This window comes from Triticum dicoccoides, chromosome 2B (genome assembly GCF_002162155.2).
Source record: "Triticum dicoccoides isolate Atlit2015 ecotype Zavitan chromosome 2B, WEW_v2.0, whole genome shotgun sequence".
In the NCBI taxonomy this organism is placed as follows: Eukaryota; Viridiplantae; Streptophyta; class Magnoliopsida; order Poales; family Poaceae; genus Triticum; species Triticum dicoccoides.
In genome coordinates, this window is record NC_041383.1 from 432,546,907 (window position 1) to 432,561,079 (window position 14,173).

The window sequence follows — 14,173 nt, forward strand, 5'->3', positions numbered from 1 at the left end:
TGAATCTCTTGGTTTCTTGTTCATCTTGGTTTGATCTTGGTTTGTCCGCACACGAGTCAGGGGAAAACATGTACCTTGGTATATTTTCCCCGACACAAGGAGACCCCAAAGTTTCTATCGGAGAAAAGATAATAAAAACGTGCATCAACCCCTATGCATAGATTACCCCAATGTCACCTCGGGAATCAGTAAGTTGAGTGCCATAACATACATCAAGTGAATCAATATGATACCCCATTGTCACCTCAAGTATTATACCGCAAGACATACATCATGTGTTCTTGTCGGCGTTCTGGGAACGGGGATCCCCAGACTTGCCTGCCTGCGGCCTGCGGCGTGGCTCAAAGGAGGCCCAGCATAGCCCATCTTCATCAACGCAAGCTCAAGACCCTCGCGAGGGGCCAAGCCTCGCGGGGCGGACGACAAGGAGCTTCCTCAGGCACGGCCTCGTCAGGCTGGCACATGAGGAGGCGGAGAGTTCAAGGCGGGGTACCTCGCGAGGTGCCCATGACGCAAGCCATGACGACCAAGGGCGCCAGTCGGGCGCCAGCCCGCGCAGTGTCCTCCTTTTCTCTCTGGTGCAAAGGGGGCAAGCACATGCGAGAGCATCAAGCAAAGGCGTCCATTTCGGTGCAACAAGACCAAGACCAGCCCAACGGCCGGAAGGAAGTCATGGTGGAGCCCAAGCCGGCGTCACCACCACGGCCTTTGGCAGGCGAGGACCAACTTTAGTCAGGATAAGTGTACTCGATGTTCCCCTTCAAAATGGCCAATTGTTGGCGCCCTTCCCGCTCAATATTTGGGAAGAGGCCCAGGGCCTTTGCCTATAAATAGGACTAGCCACCACAAGGAAGGGGGAGAGAGAACCCTCACCAGAAAACCAGTAGAGAGGGCGATTGAACTCCTCCCAGCAGTTCGTCGCACCAGCCAAGAATAGACCCTCGCAAGGCTGTTCTGCCTTGTATTGTTCATCATCAAGCCCAAGAGGCAATCCACCACACACACACTGGAGTAGGGTATTACACCACAATGGTGGCCTGAACCAGTATAAATCTTGTGTCTATTGTGCTGTTCAGTTTGGTAGTTTAGGTCCTAGCGATTCGGCGAGGAGCGAGCCGGTAGAGGGTTGAATCTCCGTGCGCACCCCAGTGTTCGAACCTCAAGGGTCTGCCGGAACCTGAAATCCGACATTTGGCGCGCCAGGTAGGGGTGCGCCGGAATTTGCCTTCCGTCATCTCGTTCTTCCCCGACCATCGCATCCATGTCTGACGCTCGTCGGACTCGCGCCGGGCGCCGAGCCACCCTCCCTTCCCATGTCGCCCAGACGGCTCCTGTCGGCGGGCGCCCTCGTCGTCCCCCGTCACCTGCCGTCAACACCGCCACTGGCCCGGCGGGGAATGGGCGGCAAGCATCGTCCCAGCATTCCCCGGTGACCTCTAGGGAGGAGCCGCGTAGCTTCTTCCTCACCCACCCCATCGCGCCGGCTCCCTCGGTCGTCGCGGCCCTCCTGGGCGGCTCGCAGGCGCCGCCCTCCAGCCGCCATGTCAAGCCATTCGTCCGCTGGGTCAGCGCCGCCGCCATGAGGCAGGGGGCTCCCTCGGGCCGGACGGAGCCGTCGGCCGGGCTGACCTTCGACTCTGAGGACCACCCCACCAACTCGGCTTGCTCGGGCACGCTCCCCATGCTCTGCACGCCCACCATCTGCCAGGTGGCAGTCACCAGGACCCTCATCGACGGTGGCGCGGGCCTCAACGTGCTCTCGGTTGAGGCCTTCAACCTCCTCTGCATTCCCCGGGAGCGGCTGCGACCCAGCCGGCCTTTCTCGGGCGTCGGAGGCGGGTCGTCCAGCTCCTTGGGGCAGATCCGACTTCCGGTAACTTTCGGCACCTACGACAATTTCCGCACGGAGCTGGTCGATTTTGACATCGCCCCCATCGGCCTCCCCTACAATGCCATCCTCGGCTATCCAGCATTGGCCAAATTCATGGCCGCGACTCACCCGGGGTACAACCTCATGAAGATGCCCGGGAGCAACAACGTCCTCACTGTGCCCGGGGACACCGAAGGTGCACTACAAGTACTCAAGCTCGCCCTCAAGACGGCAGCGACGGCGCGGCCCGCCGACGCAGAAACCCCCAAGCCCAAGGGGGCTGCGCCGACCAAGAAGAAGCAGTTGTTCACCCAAGACAAGGCGGAAACCAAGCAGGTACCTGTCGACGAGGACGGGTCCACTAACGCCACTTTCACCATAGGCGCCAACCTCGAGCCAATGCAGGAGGAAGCCCTGGTCAAGTTCATGCGTGCAAGCAAGAAGGTGTTCGCCTGGGAGCCCGATCAGCTGGCAGGGATCCCACGGGGCATGATCGAGCACCACCTCAACGTGTGTCCCAACGTGCGTCCCGTGAAGCAGAAGGCGAGGAGGCAGTCCACTGAAAAGCAGGCCTTCATCGTCCAAGAGACCCGCAAGCTAGAAGCCGCGGGGGTTATTCGCGAGGTTCGATACCCGGATTGGTTGGCCAACCCCGTGGTTGTGCCAAAGAAGGGAGGGAAGGAACGCATGTGTGTCGACTTCACCAACCTCAACAAAGCATGCCCGCAAGATCCGTTCCCGCTCCCTCGCATCGACCAGATCGTCGATTCCACCGCTGAGTGTGACCTGTTATGCTTCTTGGATGCCTTCTCTGGATATCACCAGATCAAGATGGCGGTGGAAGATATGGAGAAGACGGCCTTCCTAACCCCGTGTGGGGTGTACTACTATACATGCATGCCATTCGGACTGCGCAACGCGGGGGCAACCTTTCAGCGGCTCATGCACATCACCTTGGGCCCGCAGCTCGAGAAGAATGTGGAGGCTTACGTCGACAATATCGTAGTGAAGTCTCGCGAGGCCAAGACCCTGATACAAGACCTGGAGGAAACCTTCGCGAGCCTCAACACGGTGAGCCTGCGACTCAACCCGAAGAAGTGTGCGTTTGGAGTCCCCTCGGGCAAGCTCTTGGGCTTCCTCGTGTCCCACCGAGGCATCGAGGCCAACTCAGAAAAGGTCAAGGCAGTTGAGGACATGAGCCCACCAAAGACCCTCAGGGAAATGCAGAAGCTCACGGGACGCGTGACGGCGCTGGGACGCTTCATCTCCCGATTGGGGGAGCGGGCGCTGCCTTTCTTCCAGCTGATGAAGAAAAAGGGGCCCTTTGAATGGACTGAAGAGGCCGACAAGGTGTTCCAAGATCTCAAGAGATACCTAACCAGCCCTTCAGTGATGGTGGCCCCGCGCCCTCAAGAGCCCTTAGTACTCTACCTCGCCGCCACTCCCTACTCCACTAGCGCAGCCCTGGTGGCAGTTAGAGAGGAGCGTCGGGCCAAGACCACGACGGCCACCTGTGCCAAGGCAAAGCTGGATCAAAAGGGACTCGCGGGAGTCACCACCATGACTAAGGAAGGTCAGCCGTCGCAGCGGAGCGCACCAGGGGCGGGAGAGGCCCTTCCTCCAGGCAACCAGCTTCTGGAGGCTCCACCACCTCGGGAGGCACCATGGCCTCCCGAGGACGCCACCAGCACCGACGCCCCAAGCCTCATCGAGCACCCGGTGTACTTCGTCAGCACGGTATTACGGGATGCGAGGGCACGGTACCCCATGCCGCAGTAGCTCCTCCTCGCGCTTCTGGTGGCTTCACGCAAGCTGCAGCACTACTTCCAGGGTCATCCGATCAAGGTTGTCTCGGCATACCCCTTGGAAAGGGTGCTCCGGAGCCCTAACTCAGCCGGAAGGGTCGCCGAGTGGAACATTGAACTGCAAGCATTCCAGCTCGAATTCAGCATGACCAGAGTCATCAAGGAGGCCGCACTGGCAGATTTCATGGCCGAATGGACAGAGGCACCGGGCCTCAGGGCCGGCGAGGATCGATCCCTTTCCCCAGGAAGCGAGGCGCCAGAAGGCTGGGTCATGTACTTCCACAGAGCGTTCTCCAAGCAGGGCGTTGGGGCTGGGGCGGTGCTCATATCTCCCACTCAGGACAAGCTCTACCACACCGTGCAGCTCTGTTTCCAGCAAGGCGAGAAGGTCTCCAACAATATAGCAGAGTACGAGGGATTGATAGCGGGCCTGAAGGCCGCCGCTGCCCTGGGAGTGAAGCATCTTACTATCAAGGGTGATTCACAGCTCCTTATCAATTTCTCCAACAAGGTATACGAGCCAAGAGATGAGCACATGGAGGCCTACCTTGCGGAGGTCCACAGAATGGAGAAGCAGTTCTGGGGGTTGGAGCTACAGCATGTGCCCCGCGACACCAATCAAGAGGCCGACGACATCGCCAAACGAGCCTCCAGGCAGTTGCCACAGGAGCCGGGCGTCTTTGAGGAACGACTCTTCAAGCCTTCAGCCCTGCCACCCTTGTCGAGCACAGCACAGCCTCGGGCGGAGCTTCCTCAGCCACCTGCCTCGGGATCCCCAACCTGTGGCCCGACCTCAGGAGCACGCCTGCTCCTGACGATGGAGCCTCAGGAGGGGTGCTGGATCATAGAGCTCAGGAGCTACTTAACGCGAGGGACCTTGCCGGAGAAGGAGGAGGAGGCAGAGCATGTAGCGCGGCAAGCCACAGCGTACTGCATCATGGATGGAGAGCTCTACCGGAAACGACTGAACGATGTGGCCCTGCGTTGCATCACCAGGGAACAAGGGAAGGAACTGCTGGCAGATATACACGGTGGGGACTATGGGCATCACTCGTCGTCACGGACCCTCGTCGGCAAGGTGTTCCGCAGCGGTTTCTATTGGCCCACTGCGCTCAATGATGTTGTAGAACTTGTGAAGGCTTGCGAGGCCTGCCAATTCCATGCCAAGCAGATCCATCAGCCGGCAGGAGGTCTGCAAACCATACCCCTCACATGGCCATTCGCGGTCTGGGGGCTGGATATCCTGGGCCCTTTTCCTTGGGCGCCAGGGGGCTATCGCTACCTCTACGTCGCCGTGGACAAGTTCACCAAGTGGGCCGAAGTCGAGGTCGTCCGCACCATCCCTGCTGGTTCTGCGGTCAAGTTCATCAAGGGCATCGTGAGCCGGTTCAGAGTGCCGAACCGCATCATCACTGACAACGGTTCGCAGTTCACCAGTAACCTTTTCAAAACATATTGTGCTAACCTTGGAACGCAGATATGCTACGCTTCGGTGGTGCACCCTCGAAGCAACGGCCAGGCCGAGCGGGCCAACGCAGAAGTCCTGAGGGGCCTCAAGACCAAGACATTCAAGAAGAAATTGGAGGCTTGTGGCAGAGGCTGGTATGACGAGCTTCAGTCCGTGTTGTGGTCCATCCGCACAACCGCGACCAAGCCGACTGGGGAGACCCCCTTCTTCCTGGTCTACGGAGCCAAAGCGGTCCTCCCTCACGAGGTCAGGCGTCGATCTGCGCGGGTCCTGGCGTTCGATGAGACGCTGCAGGACGCCATGCGGGGGACGGACCTCGTGCTGGGGGAGGAGCGTCGTCGAGAAGCTGCGCTGCAAGCGGCAAGGTACCAGCAGGCACTCCGGTGATACCACTGCCGCAACATCCGCCCCAGAACTCTCGAGGTAGGGGACCTCGTGCTCCGGCGGGTCCTCTCCAGGGAGGGACTGCATAAGCTCTCTCATATGTGGGAGGGCCCGTTCAAGGTTGTTCATGTTTCCAGGCCCGGCTCCGTGCACTTGGAGACTCAGGAGGGAGTACCTGTACAGAATGCGTGGAACATCCAGCACCTCCGGAGGTTTTACCCCTGAAAAGGCCCAGAGCCTGTGAAGAAGGCAAATGCCTGTGAAGCTCATCTTTTTGGAAAAGGCCCAGAGCCTGTGAAGAAGGCAAATGCCTGTGAAGGTCATCTTTTTGGAAAAGGCCCAGAGCCTGTGAAGAAGGCAAATGCCTGTGAAGCTCATCTTTTTGGAAAAGGCCCAGAGCCTGTGAAGAAGGCAAATGCCTGTGAAGCTCATCTTTTGGGAAAAGGCCCGGAGCCTGTGAAGAAGGCGAACGCCTGTGAAGTTATCGCGTTTTGGAAAGGGCCCGGAGCCTGTGAAGAGGGCCAACGCCCGTGAAGCTTGCCTCCCCGAAGAAAGGCCCGGAGCCTGTGAAGAAGGCCAACGCCTATGAAGCTCGCCGCCCGTGACACTCTCACGTAATAATGAGTTGGGGCTGTACACGCCCCGGAGTCTCAGGGGTGCCGGCCTCAGGCCCTGGGGCTCCCTTCCACGCCCAGTGGCAGCACTTAGCTCCGGCTTTTTCATTTGCTTTCCGCAGTTGGCTAGTTCATTCCCATTTGGAGTTTTTATCGAAACCGTCGCCGCCTTTTGACCTGTGGTTCTTCGACTTTTTTCGCTCTCCTGCGTCGATTTCTCTTGCACGGGGGCTCACGAGGCGGAAGCCCCGGGAGCCCTCGCGAGCGTTCCTGCCCCTATCGCTCAAGTTTTCACGGCCCGGGTCCACTACCGGAGCACCCCTCCGGACCGTGCCTCTCGGCCACCGCGACACGAATACAGGGCCTGGGTCGGTCGCCCCCGTGGCTGAAGCTAGGGATTACTTGCGAATGGGCACACAACAGAAAGGAACAATATCGGGATAACAAAAAACAGTACGATGACTGACGATGTTAACCCAAACGCGCCCCCACGGGGCCACACATTGCTGTCTTTTTGCGCAGGAGAAAAGAAAGGAAAGAACAAAAGCGGGCGAAGCACGTCCCGCGCCGGCCCTCTTGGAAGACTCGAGCCGCCTCCGGAGCTCAGGCGAACTCCCTCTCGCGCTTCACTGGGGCGCGATGGCGAGCAGACCCGCTGCCACCCTCCAAGCAGGCGCGACGGCGTGGAGGCTGGCCGCGGCCGCTGCTAGAAGGGTCGCTACCCGAAGAAGAGTTGGTGAAGCTTGAGGAGTCACGGGCGTCGCCAACCGCCCGCGCGCTGCCCTCTCCGTCCTCGCCGGGGCTGAGTCCCCGACCACGGTCGTCGTCTTCAGGACAACACCCCACACGGCGACCATCTTCCCCAAACACCCTCACGTAGAGGGTGGCGTCGCCGTCGAACTTGAAGTGCAGAGAGTACCAGCGGCGGAGACCACGCGCACGAGCAAACGTCTGCCAGCCACGGGTCAGGGCCAGGTTCCCTGCAGCGGAGACCTCCAGCGAAGCCCACGAGGCCCGGCTGCAGCAGCCATCCGCCTGGAGCCAGAGGCCACCCAAGGCGCCAGCTGGGGGCTCACCCAAGAGGAAGCGAGGGAGCTGAAGCCGGATGCTGGTCGGCTCCTCCACCCACACAATGAACTCCGGTAGCACCTCCGCAGTATGGAGGCGCGACCTCGGGGGTCGCACGGCCGGAGCACGCCCGCCGACCATGACCAGCCGCTCATCACCGCGCAGAGAGCCACCTCCGCGACCGCGGGGGGCCGCCGCGGAGGCCACAGGATGCTTGCGAAGGCGACCACGATCGCGCTTGGACGGGGAAGAGGAAGACTCGACCTGGCGGGCTTTTCCTTTCTCTGCGGCCGAAAACTTCCTTGGTGGAGCCATGGAGAAGAAGGAGAAGCAAGGGGGGATAGGCTGGAAGGGCGCATGTCGTTTCGTACTTATAGCCGGCGAAGGCCAACCGTCGACCTCCACGACCGCAGGTAATCATGACCCGCCTTGCATACAGGGACTTGTCAAATCCGTGCGGTTACCAAGGCATCATCGGGAAGCAGAGTCGCCCCCGACCAATCGACCGCCACGCGGCGCCCAAGGCCGCAGGCTGTTAGGGCCCGCGACGCTTCACACTTGCCCTTTCGCCTCTCTGCTCGGCCAAGTTCGGGCGCGCCGTGGGCCCGGGGGCTACTGTTGGCGTTCTGGGAACGGGGGTCCCCAGACTTGCCTGCCTGCGGCCTGCGGCGTGGCTCAAAGGAGGCCCAGCACAGCCCATCTTCATCAACGCAAGCTCAAGACCCTCGCGAGGGGCCAAGCCTCGCGGGGCGGACGACAAGGAGCTTCCTCAGGCACAGCCTCATCAGGCTGGCTCATGAGGAGGCAGAGAGTTCAAGGCGGGGTACCTCGCGAGGTGCCCATGACGCAAGCCATGACGACCAAGGGCGCCAGTCAGGCGCCAGCCCGCGCAGTGTCCTCCTTTCCTCTCTGGTGCAAAGGGGGCAAGCGCAGGCGAGAGCATCAAGCAAAGGCGTCCATTTCGGTGCAACAAGACCAAGACCAGCCCAACGGCCGGAAGGAAGTCATGGTGGAGCCCAAGCCGGCGTCACCACCAGGGCCTTTGGCAGGCGAGGACCAACTTTAGTCAGGATAAGTGTACCCGATGTTCCCCTTCAAAATGGCCAATTGTTGGCGCCCTTCCCGCTCAATATTTGGGAAGAGGCCCAGGGCCTTTGCCTATAAATAGGACTAGCCACCACAAGGAAGGGGGAGAGAGAACCCTCACCAGAAAACCAGTAGAGAGGGCGATTGAACTCCTCCCAGCAGTTCGTCGCACCAGCCAAGAACAGACCCTCGCGAGGCTGTTCTGCCTTGTATTGTTCATCATCAAGCCCAAGAGGCAATCCACCACACACACACTGGAGTAGGGTATTACACCACAATGGTGGCCTGAACCAGTATAAATCTTGTGTCTCTTGTGCTGTTCAGTTTGGTAGTTTAGGTCCTAGCGATTCGGCGAGGAGCGAGCCGGTAGAGGGTTGAATCTCCGCGCGCACCCGAGTGTTCGAACCTCAAGGGTCTGCCGGAACCCGAAATCCGACAGTTCTCATATCTGAACATTCAATCCGACAAGATAAAACTTCAAAGGGTAAAGATTCAATTCATCATAACAAAAGTAGAGAGGGGAGAAACATCATATGATCCATCTATGTTAACAAAGCCCATGATATATCAAGATCGTGACATCTCAAAATCACGAGAGAGAGAGAGAGAGATTAAACACATATCTACTGGTACAAACCCTTAGCCCCGAGGGTGGACTACTCCCTCCTCACCGTGGTGGCCGCCGGGATGATGAAGATGGCCACCGATGATGATCTCCTCCTCTGGTAGGGTGCCGGAACAGGCTCCCGATTGGTTTTCAGTGGCTATAGAGGCTTGCGGTGGCGGAACTTCCGATCTAGGTTTCTCCCCAAGGTGGGCAAAACCCACCGGGGCGCGCTTGGGGGCCCAGGTGCGTCCTGGTGGGTTGTGGCCCCCTCGGGGCACCCCCCTAGGTGCTGCTCTGGCCCATTGGATGTCTTCTAGTCCATAAAAAATCCAAAAAAGTTTCGTTGTGTTTGGACTCCGTTTGATATTGATTTCCTACGATGTAAAAAACAAGCAAAAAACAGCAACTGGCACTGGGCACTGGATCAATAGGTTAGTCCCAAAAAATGATATAAAGTTGCTATAAAATGATTGTAAAACATCCAAGAATGATAATATAACAACATGAATACTTCATAAATTATAGATACGTTGGAGACGTATCAATTTATCACTCTGAGTATCGAAGAGGTATCTCTGGGCCCTCTCGATAATGCACATCATAAGAAGCCTTGCAAGCAAAGTGACTAATGAGTTAGTTGTAGGATGATGCATTATAGAACAAGTAAAGAGACTTGCTAGTAACGAGATTGAACTAGGTATGAAGATACCGATGATCGAATCTCGGGCAAGTAACATACCGATGACAAAGCGAATAACGTATGTTGTCATAACGGTTCGATCGATAAAGATCTTCATAGAATATGTAGGAGCCAATATGAGCATCCAGGTTCCGCTATTGGTTATTGACCGGAGAGGTGTCTCGGTCATGTCTACATAGTTCTCGAACCCGTAGGGTCTGCGCGCTTAACGTTTGATGACGATTTTGTATTATATGAGTTATGTGATTTGGTGACCGAATGTTGTTCGGAGTCCCGGATGAGATCACGGACATGGAGTCTCGAAATGGTCGAGAGGTAAAGATTGATATATAGGATGTTACTATTCGGACACCGAAAGTGTTCCGGGTGGTATCTGGTATTTATCGGACTACCGGGGGGGGGTACCGGACCCCCCCGGGGGAATAATGGGCCATATGGGCCATAGGAGGGGAGCACACCAGCCCACAAGGGGTGGCGCCCCCCTTAAGGAAGGAGGCCGAATAGGAGAAGGAGGAGGGCGTTCGGCCCCCCTTTCCTTCCTCCTTCCCTCTTCCCTTTTTCCCCTTTCCGGTAAAAGGAAAGGGGCGGGGCGAATTGGACTAGGGATCCCAAGTAGGATTCCTCCTACTTGGGCGCCCCAAGGCTGCTCCCTCCCCCTCCCACCTACATATACATGGGGAGGGGGTGCCTAGAACACACACCAACAATTGTTAGCCGTATGCAGCGCCCCCCTCCACAGTTTACGCCTCCGGTCATATTCTTGTAGTGCTTAGGCGAAGCCCTGTGCGGATAACTTCACCATCACCGTCACCATGCCGTCGTGCTGACAAAACTCTTCTAGTTCCTCGACACTCTGCTGGATCAAGAGTTCGAGGGATGTCATCGAGCTGAACGTGTGCAGAACTCGGAGGTGTCGTACCTTCGGTGCTTGATCAATCGGAACGAGAAGAAGTTCGACTACACAAACCGTGTTGGCAAACGCTTCCGCTTTCGGTCTATGAGGGTACATAGACATACTCTACGAGGGTGCCCGGAACCCCTTCCGGTGACCCGATAAGTACCCGGTGCTTCCCGAAACACTTCCGGTGTCCGAATACCATCGTCCTATATATCAATCTTTACCTCTCGACCATTTCAAGACTCCTCGTCATGTCCGTGATCTCATCCGGGACTCTGAACAACATTCGATCACCAAATCACATAACTCATATAATACAAATCGTCATCGAACGTTAAGCGTGCGGACCCTACGGGTTCGAGAACTATGTAGACATGACCGAGACACCTCTCTGGTCAATAGCCAATAGCGGAACCTGGACGCTCATATTGGCTCCCACATATTCTACGAAGATATTTATCGGTCGGACCGTTATGACAACATATGTTATTCCCTTTGTCATCGGTATGTTACTTACCCGAGATTCGATCGTTGGTAGCTTCATACCTAGTTCAATCTCGTTACCGGCAAGTCTCTTGTTCCGTAATAGATCATCCTACAACTATCTCATTAGTCACTTTGCTTGCAAGGCTTCTTATGATGTGTATTGCCGAGAGGGACCAGAGATACCTCTCTGATACTCGGAGTGATAAATCCTAATCTTGATCTATGCCAACCAACAAACACCTTTGGAGATACCTGTAGAGCATCTTTATAATCACCCAGTTACATTGTGACATTTGATAGCACACAAGGCATTCCTCTGGTATCCGGGAGTTGCATAATCTCGTAGTCGAAGGAATATGTATTTGACATGAAGAAAGCAACAACAATAAAACTGAACGATCATAATGCTAAGCTAACGAATGGGTCTTGTCCATCACATCATTCTCCTAATGATATGATCCCGCTCATCAAATGACAACACATGTCTATGGTTAGGAAACTTAACCATCTTTGATTAACGAGCTAGTCTAGTAGAGGCTTACTAGGGACACAATGTTCTGTCTATGTATCCACACATGTATCAAGTTTCTTCTAGCATGAATAATAAACATTTATCATGATATAAGGAAATATAAAATAACAACTTTATTATTGCCTCTAGGGCATATTTCCTTCACCTGTAAGTTGTCGTTATGATCATCTAGTTACAGATGACGTTTGAGCAACCCCATAGTCCACCATACAATAGTAAGTAATTATGATACTCTCATGGTCTGCGGAACTAAAACAAATGCTAACACTTCGTGTTATAACAATTGATTTCTAACGATATTATCTCAATGCATAACAAACAACTTTGGGTCGATTCAATATGACCATTCTTCTAACGTCATGCTCTCAATGTTGTTTTAGGACTATCGTTACACTTAACGATATCCTAAGATCCAGAAAACATGACCATCAACAACACTTGAGCCAGTCTTAGAAGCAAGACTAGGAACCTATTCTTTACCGTCTATCATTTCACACGTGCGTACGAGTTTTCCACTAAATCACATATTCCAGGATCATAGCAGTTATAGCATGAAATATAAAATCTTAGTTATGGAAATGGAAATATAATAGTATTGCCTCTAGGGCATATTTCCAACAAAATCGTCGGTGACTAATGACATTAATGACCTACTTATTGCACCGTATGCTAGAGATGAGGTCCGAAAAGCTCTTTTCCAAATTAGGGATATGAAGGCCCTGGTCCTAATGGTCTGCATGCAATTTTTTCAAGAGGTCCCGACACATTGTAGGGGATAAACTAGCAGATGAAGTGCTTGATGCAACAAATAAAAGGAAAATATCCTAAGATCCAGAAAACATGACCATCAACAACACTTGAGCCAGTCTTAGAGGCAAGACTAGGAACCTATTCTTTACCGTCTATCATTTCACACGTGCATATGAGTTTTCCACTAAATCACATATTCCAGGATCATAGCAGTTATAGCATGAAATATAAAATCTTAGTTATGGAAATGGAAATATAATAGTATTGCCTCTAGGGCATATTTCCAACAAAATCGTCGGTGACTAATGACATTAATGACCTACTTATTGCACCGTATGCTAGAGATGAGGTCCGAAAAGCTCTTTTCCAAATTAGGGATATGAAGGCCCTGGTCCTAATGGTCTGCATGCAATTTTTTTCAAGAGGTCCTGGCACATTGTAGGGGATAAACTAGCAGATGAAGTGCTTGATGCAACAAATAAAAGGAAAATATTCGAGGGTTGGAATTCAACCCACACAGTGCTGATCCCAAAGGTTGAAAACCCGAAGGTAACCACTCATTACAGGCCCATTAGTCTATGTAATGTTGTCTATAAAATTGTTACCAAGATGCTAGCTACAGACTGAAGCAGACTTTGCCTGATATCATATCACCAACATGGAGTGCTTTTGTAACTGGGAGGCTTATTACGGACAATGTCTTGGTGGCCTATGAGTGTTTCCATGCAATAAAGAACAAGACACATGGTTGTAATGGCTATTGTGCCGTGAAACTAGATATGCACAAAGCGTATGATCATGTTGAGAGATTTTTTGGAAAAGATGATGCTAAAGATGGGCTTTCATGCTCAATGGGTAGAGTTGCTTATGGAATGTGTGTCCTTAGCTAGCTACAAAGTCTGGTTTAATGATTCAGAGATCGAGGAATTTCTACCCATGAGAGATCTGAGACAGGGGGACCCCTATTCCCGTATCTTTTTTTGTTGTGTTTGGAAGGCCTCTCTACCCTCCTTGCTCATGAGGAAGAAGTGGGAGGTCTTGAAGGTACATGTGTTTGTAGGAATGCTCCATCAATTTCTCACCTCCTATTTGCTGATGTTTCGTTAACTTCTATGAAGGCAAACACACATAATGCAAACACTTAGGGTTCTGGACACTTACTGCAGTAGCTGTGGATAACTTGTGAGTACTGCTAAATCAAGCATTTATTTTAGTCCTAATACTAGTGTCATTGTGAGGGAATAAGTGTGTAGGAAACTTGAAAAAATTCTAACAAAAGCTCTTTCAGATAAACATTTAGGGCTTCCAACAATGGTTGGGATTGACAGGAGTGACTGTTTCCAACACCTCATTGATAGAATCTATCAAGGTCTGAACGGATGGAAGGAAAAAAACTATCTCTATGTATGGTAAGGAGATTTTATTAAAATCAGTAGCCCATGCAATTCCTTTTTATGCCATGTAGTGTTTAAGCTACCTACAAGATTTTGCAAGGCGACTGCTGATGAAATGTCTAGCTTTTGGTGGGGAGATAACGAGGATAAGAAGAAAATGCATTTGTTTGCGTGGTGGAAGATGTGCATTCTGAAGAAGAAAGGGGCATGGGGTTTAGAGACCTTCATAGTTTCAATCTTGCTATGTTAGCAAAGCAGTGTTGGCGACTACTTCAAAACCCGGACTCTTTATGTGCATGTGTGTTGAGTGCTAAATACTATCCAGATGGAAATACTTTGCAAGCTGGACCAAAGAAGCGATCATCATACACTTGGCAAAGTATTGTTGTGGGTATTCAAACTTTTAAAAGGGCATGTATATGGTGGGGACATGTTCACAAGTAAAAATCTGACAAGATCCTTGGATCCCTTTAAGTGCAACCAAGAAAATTATTACATCAAGGGGTGCAAC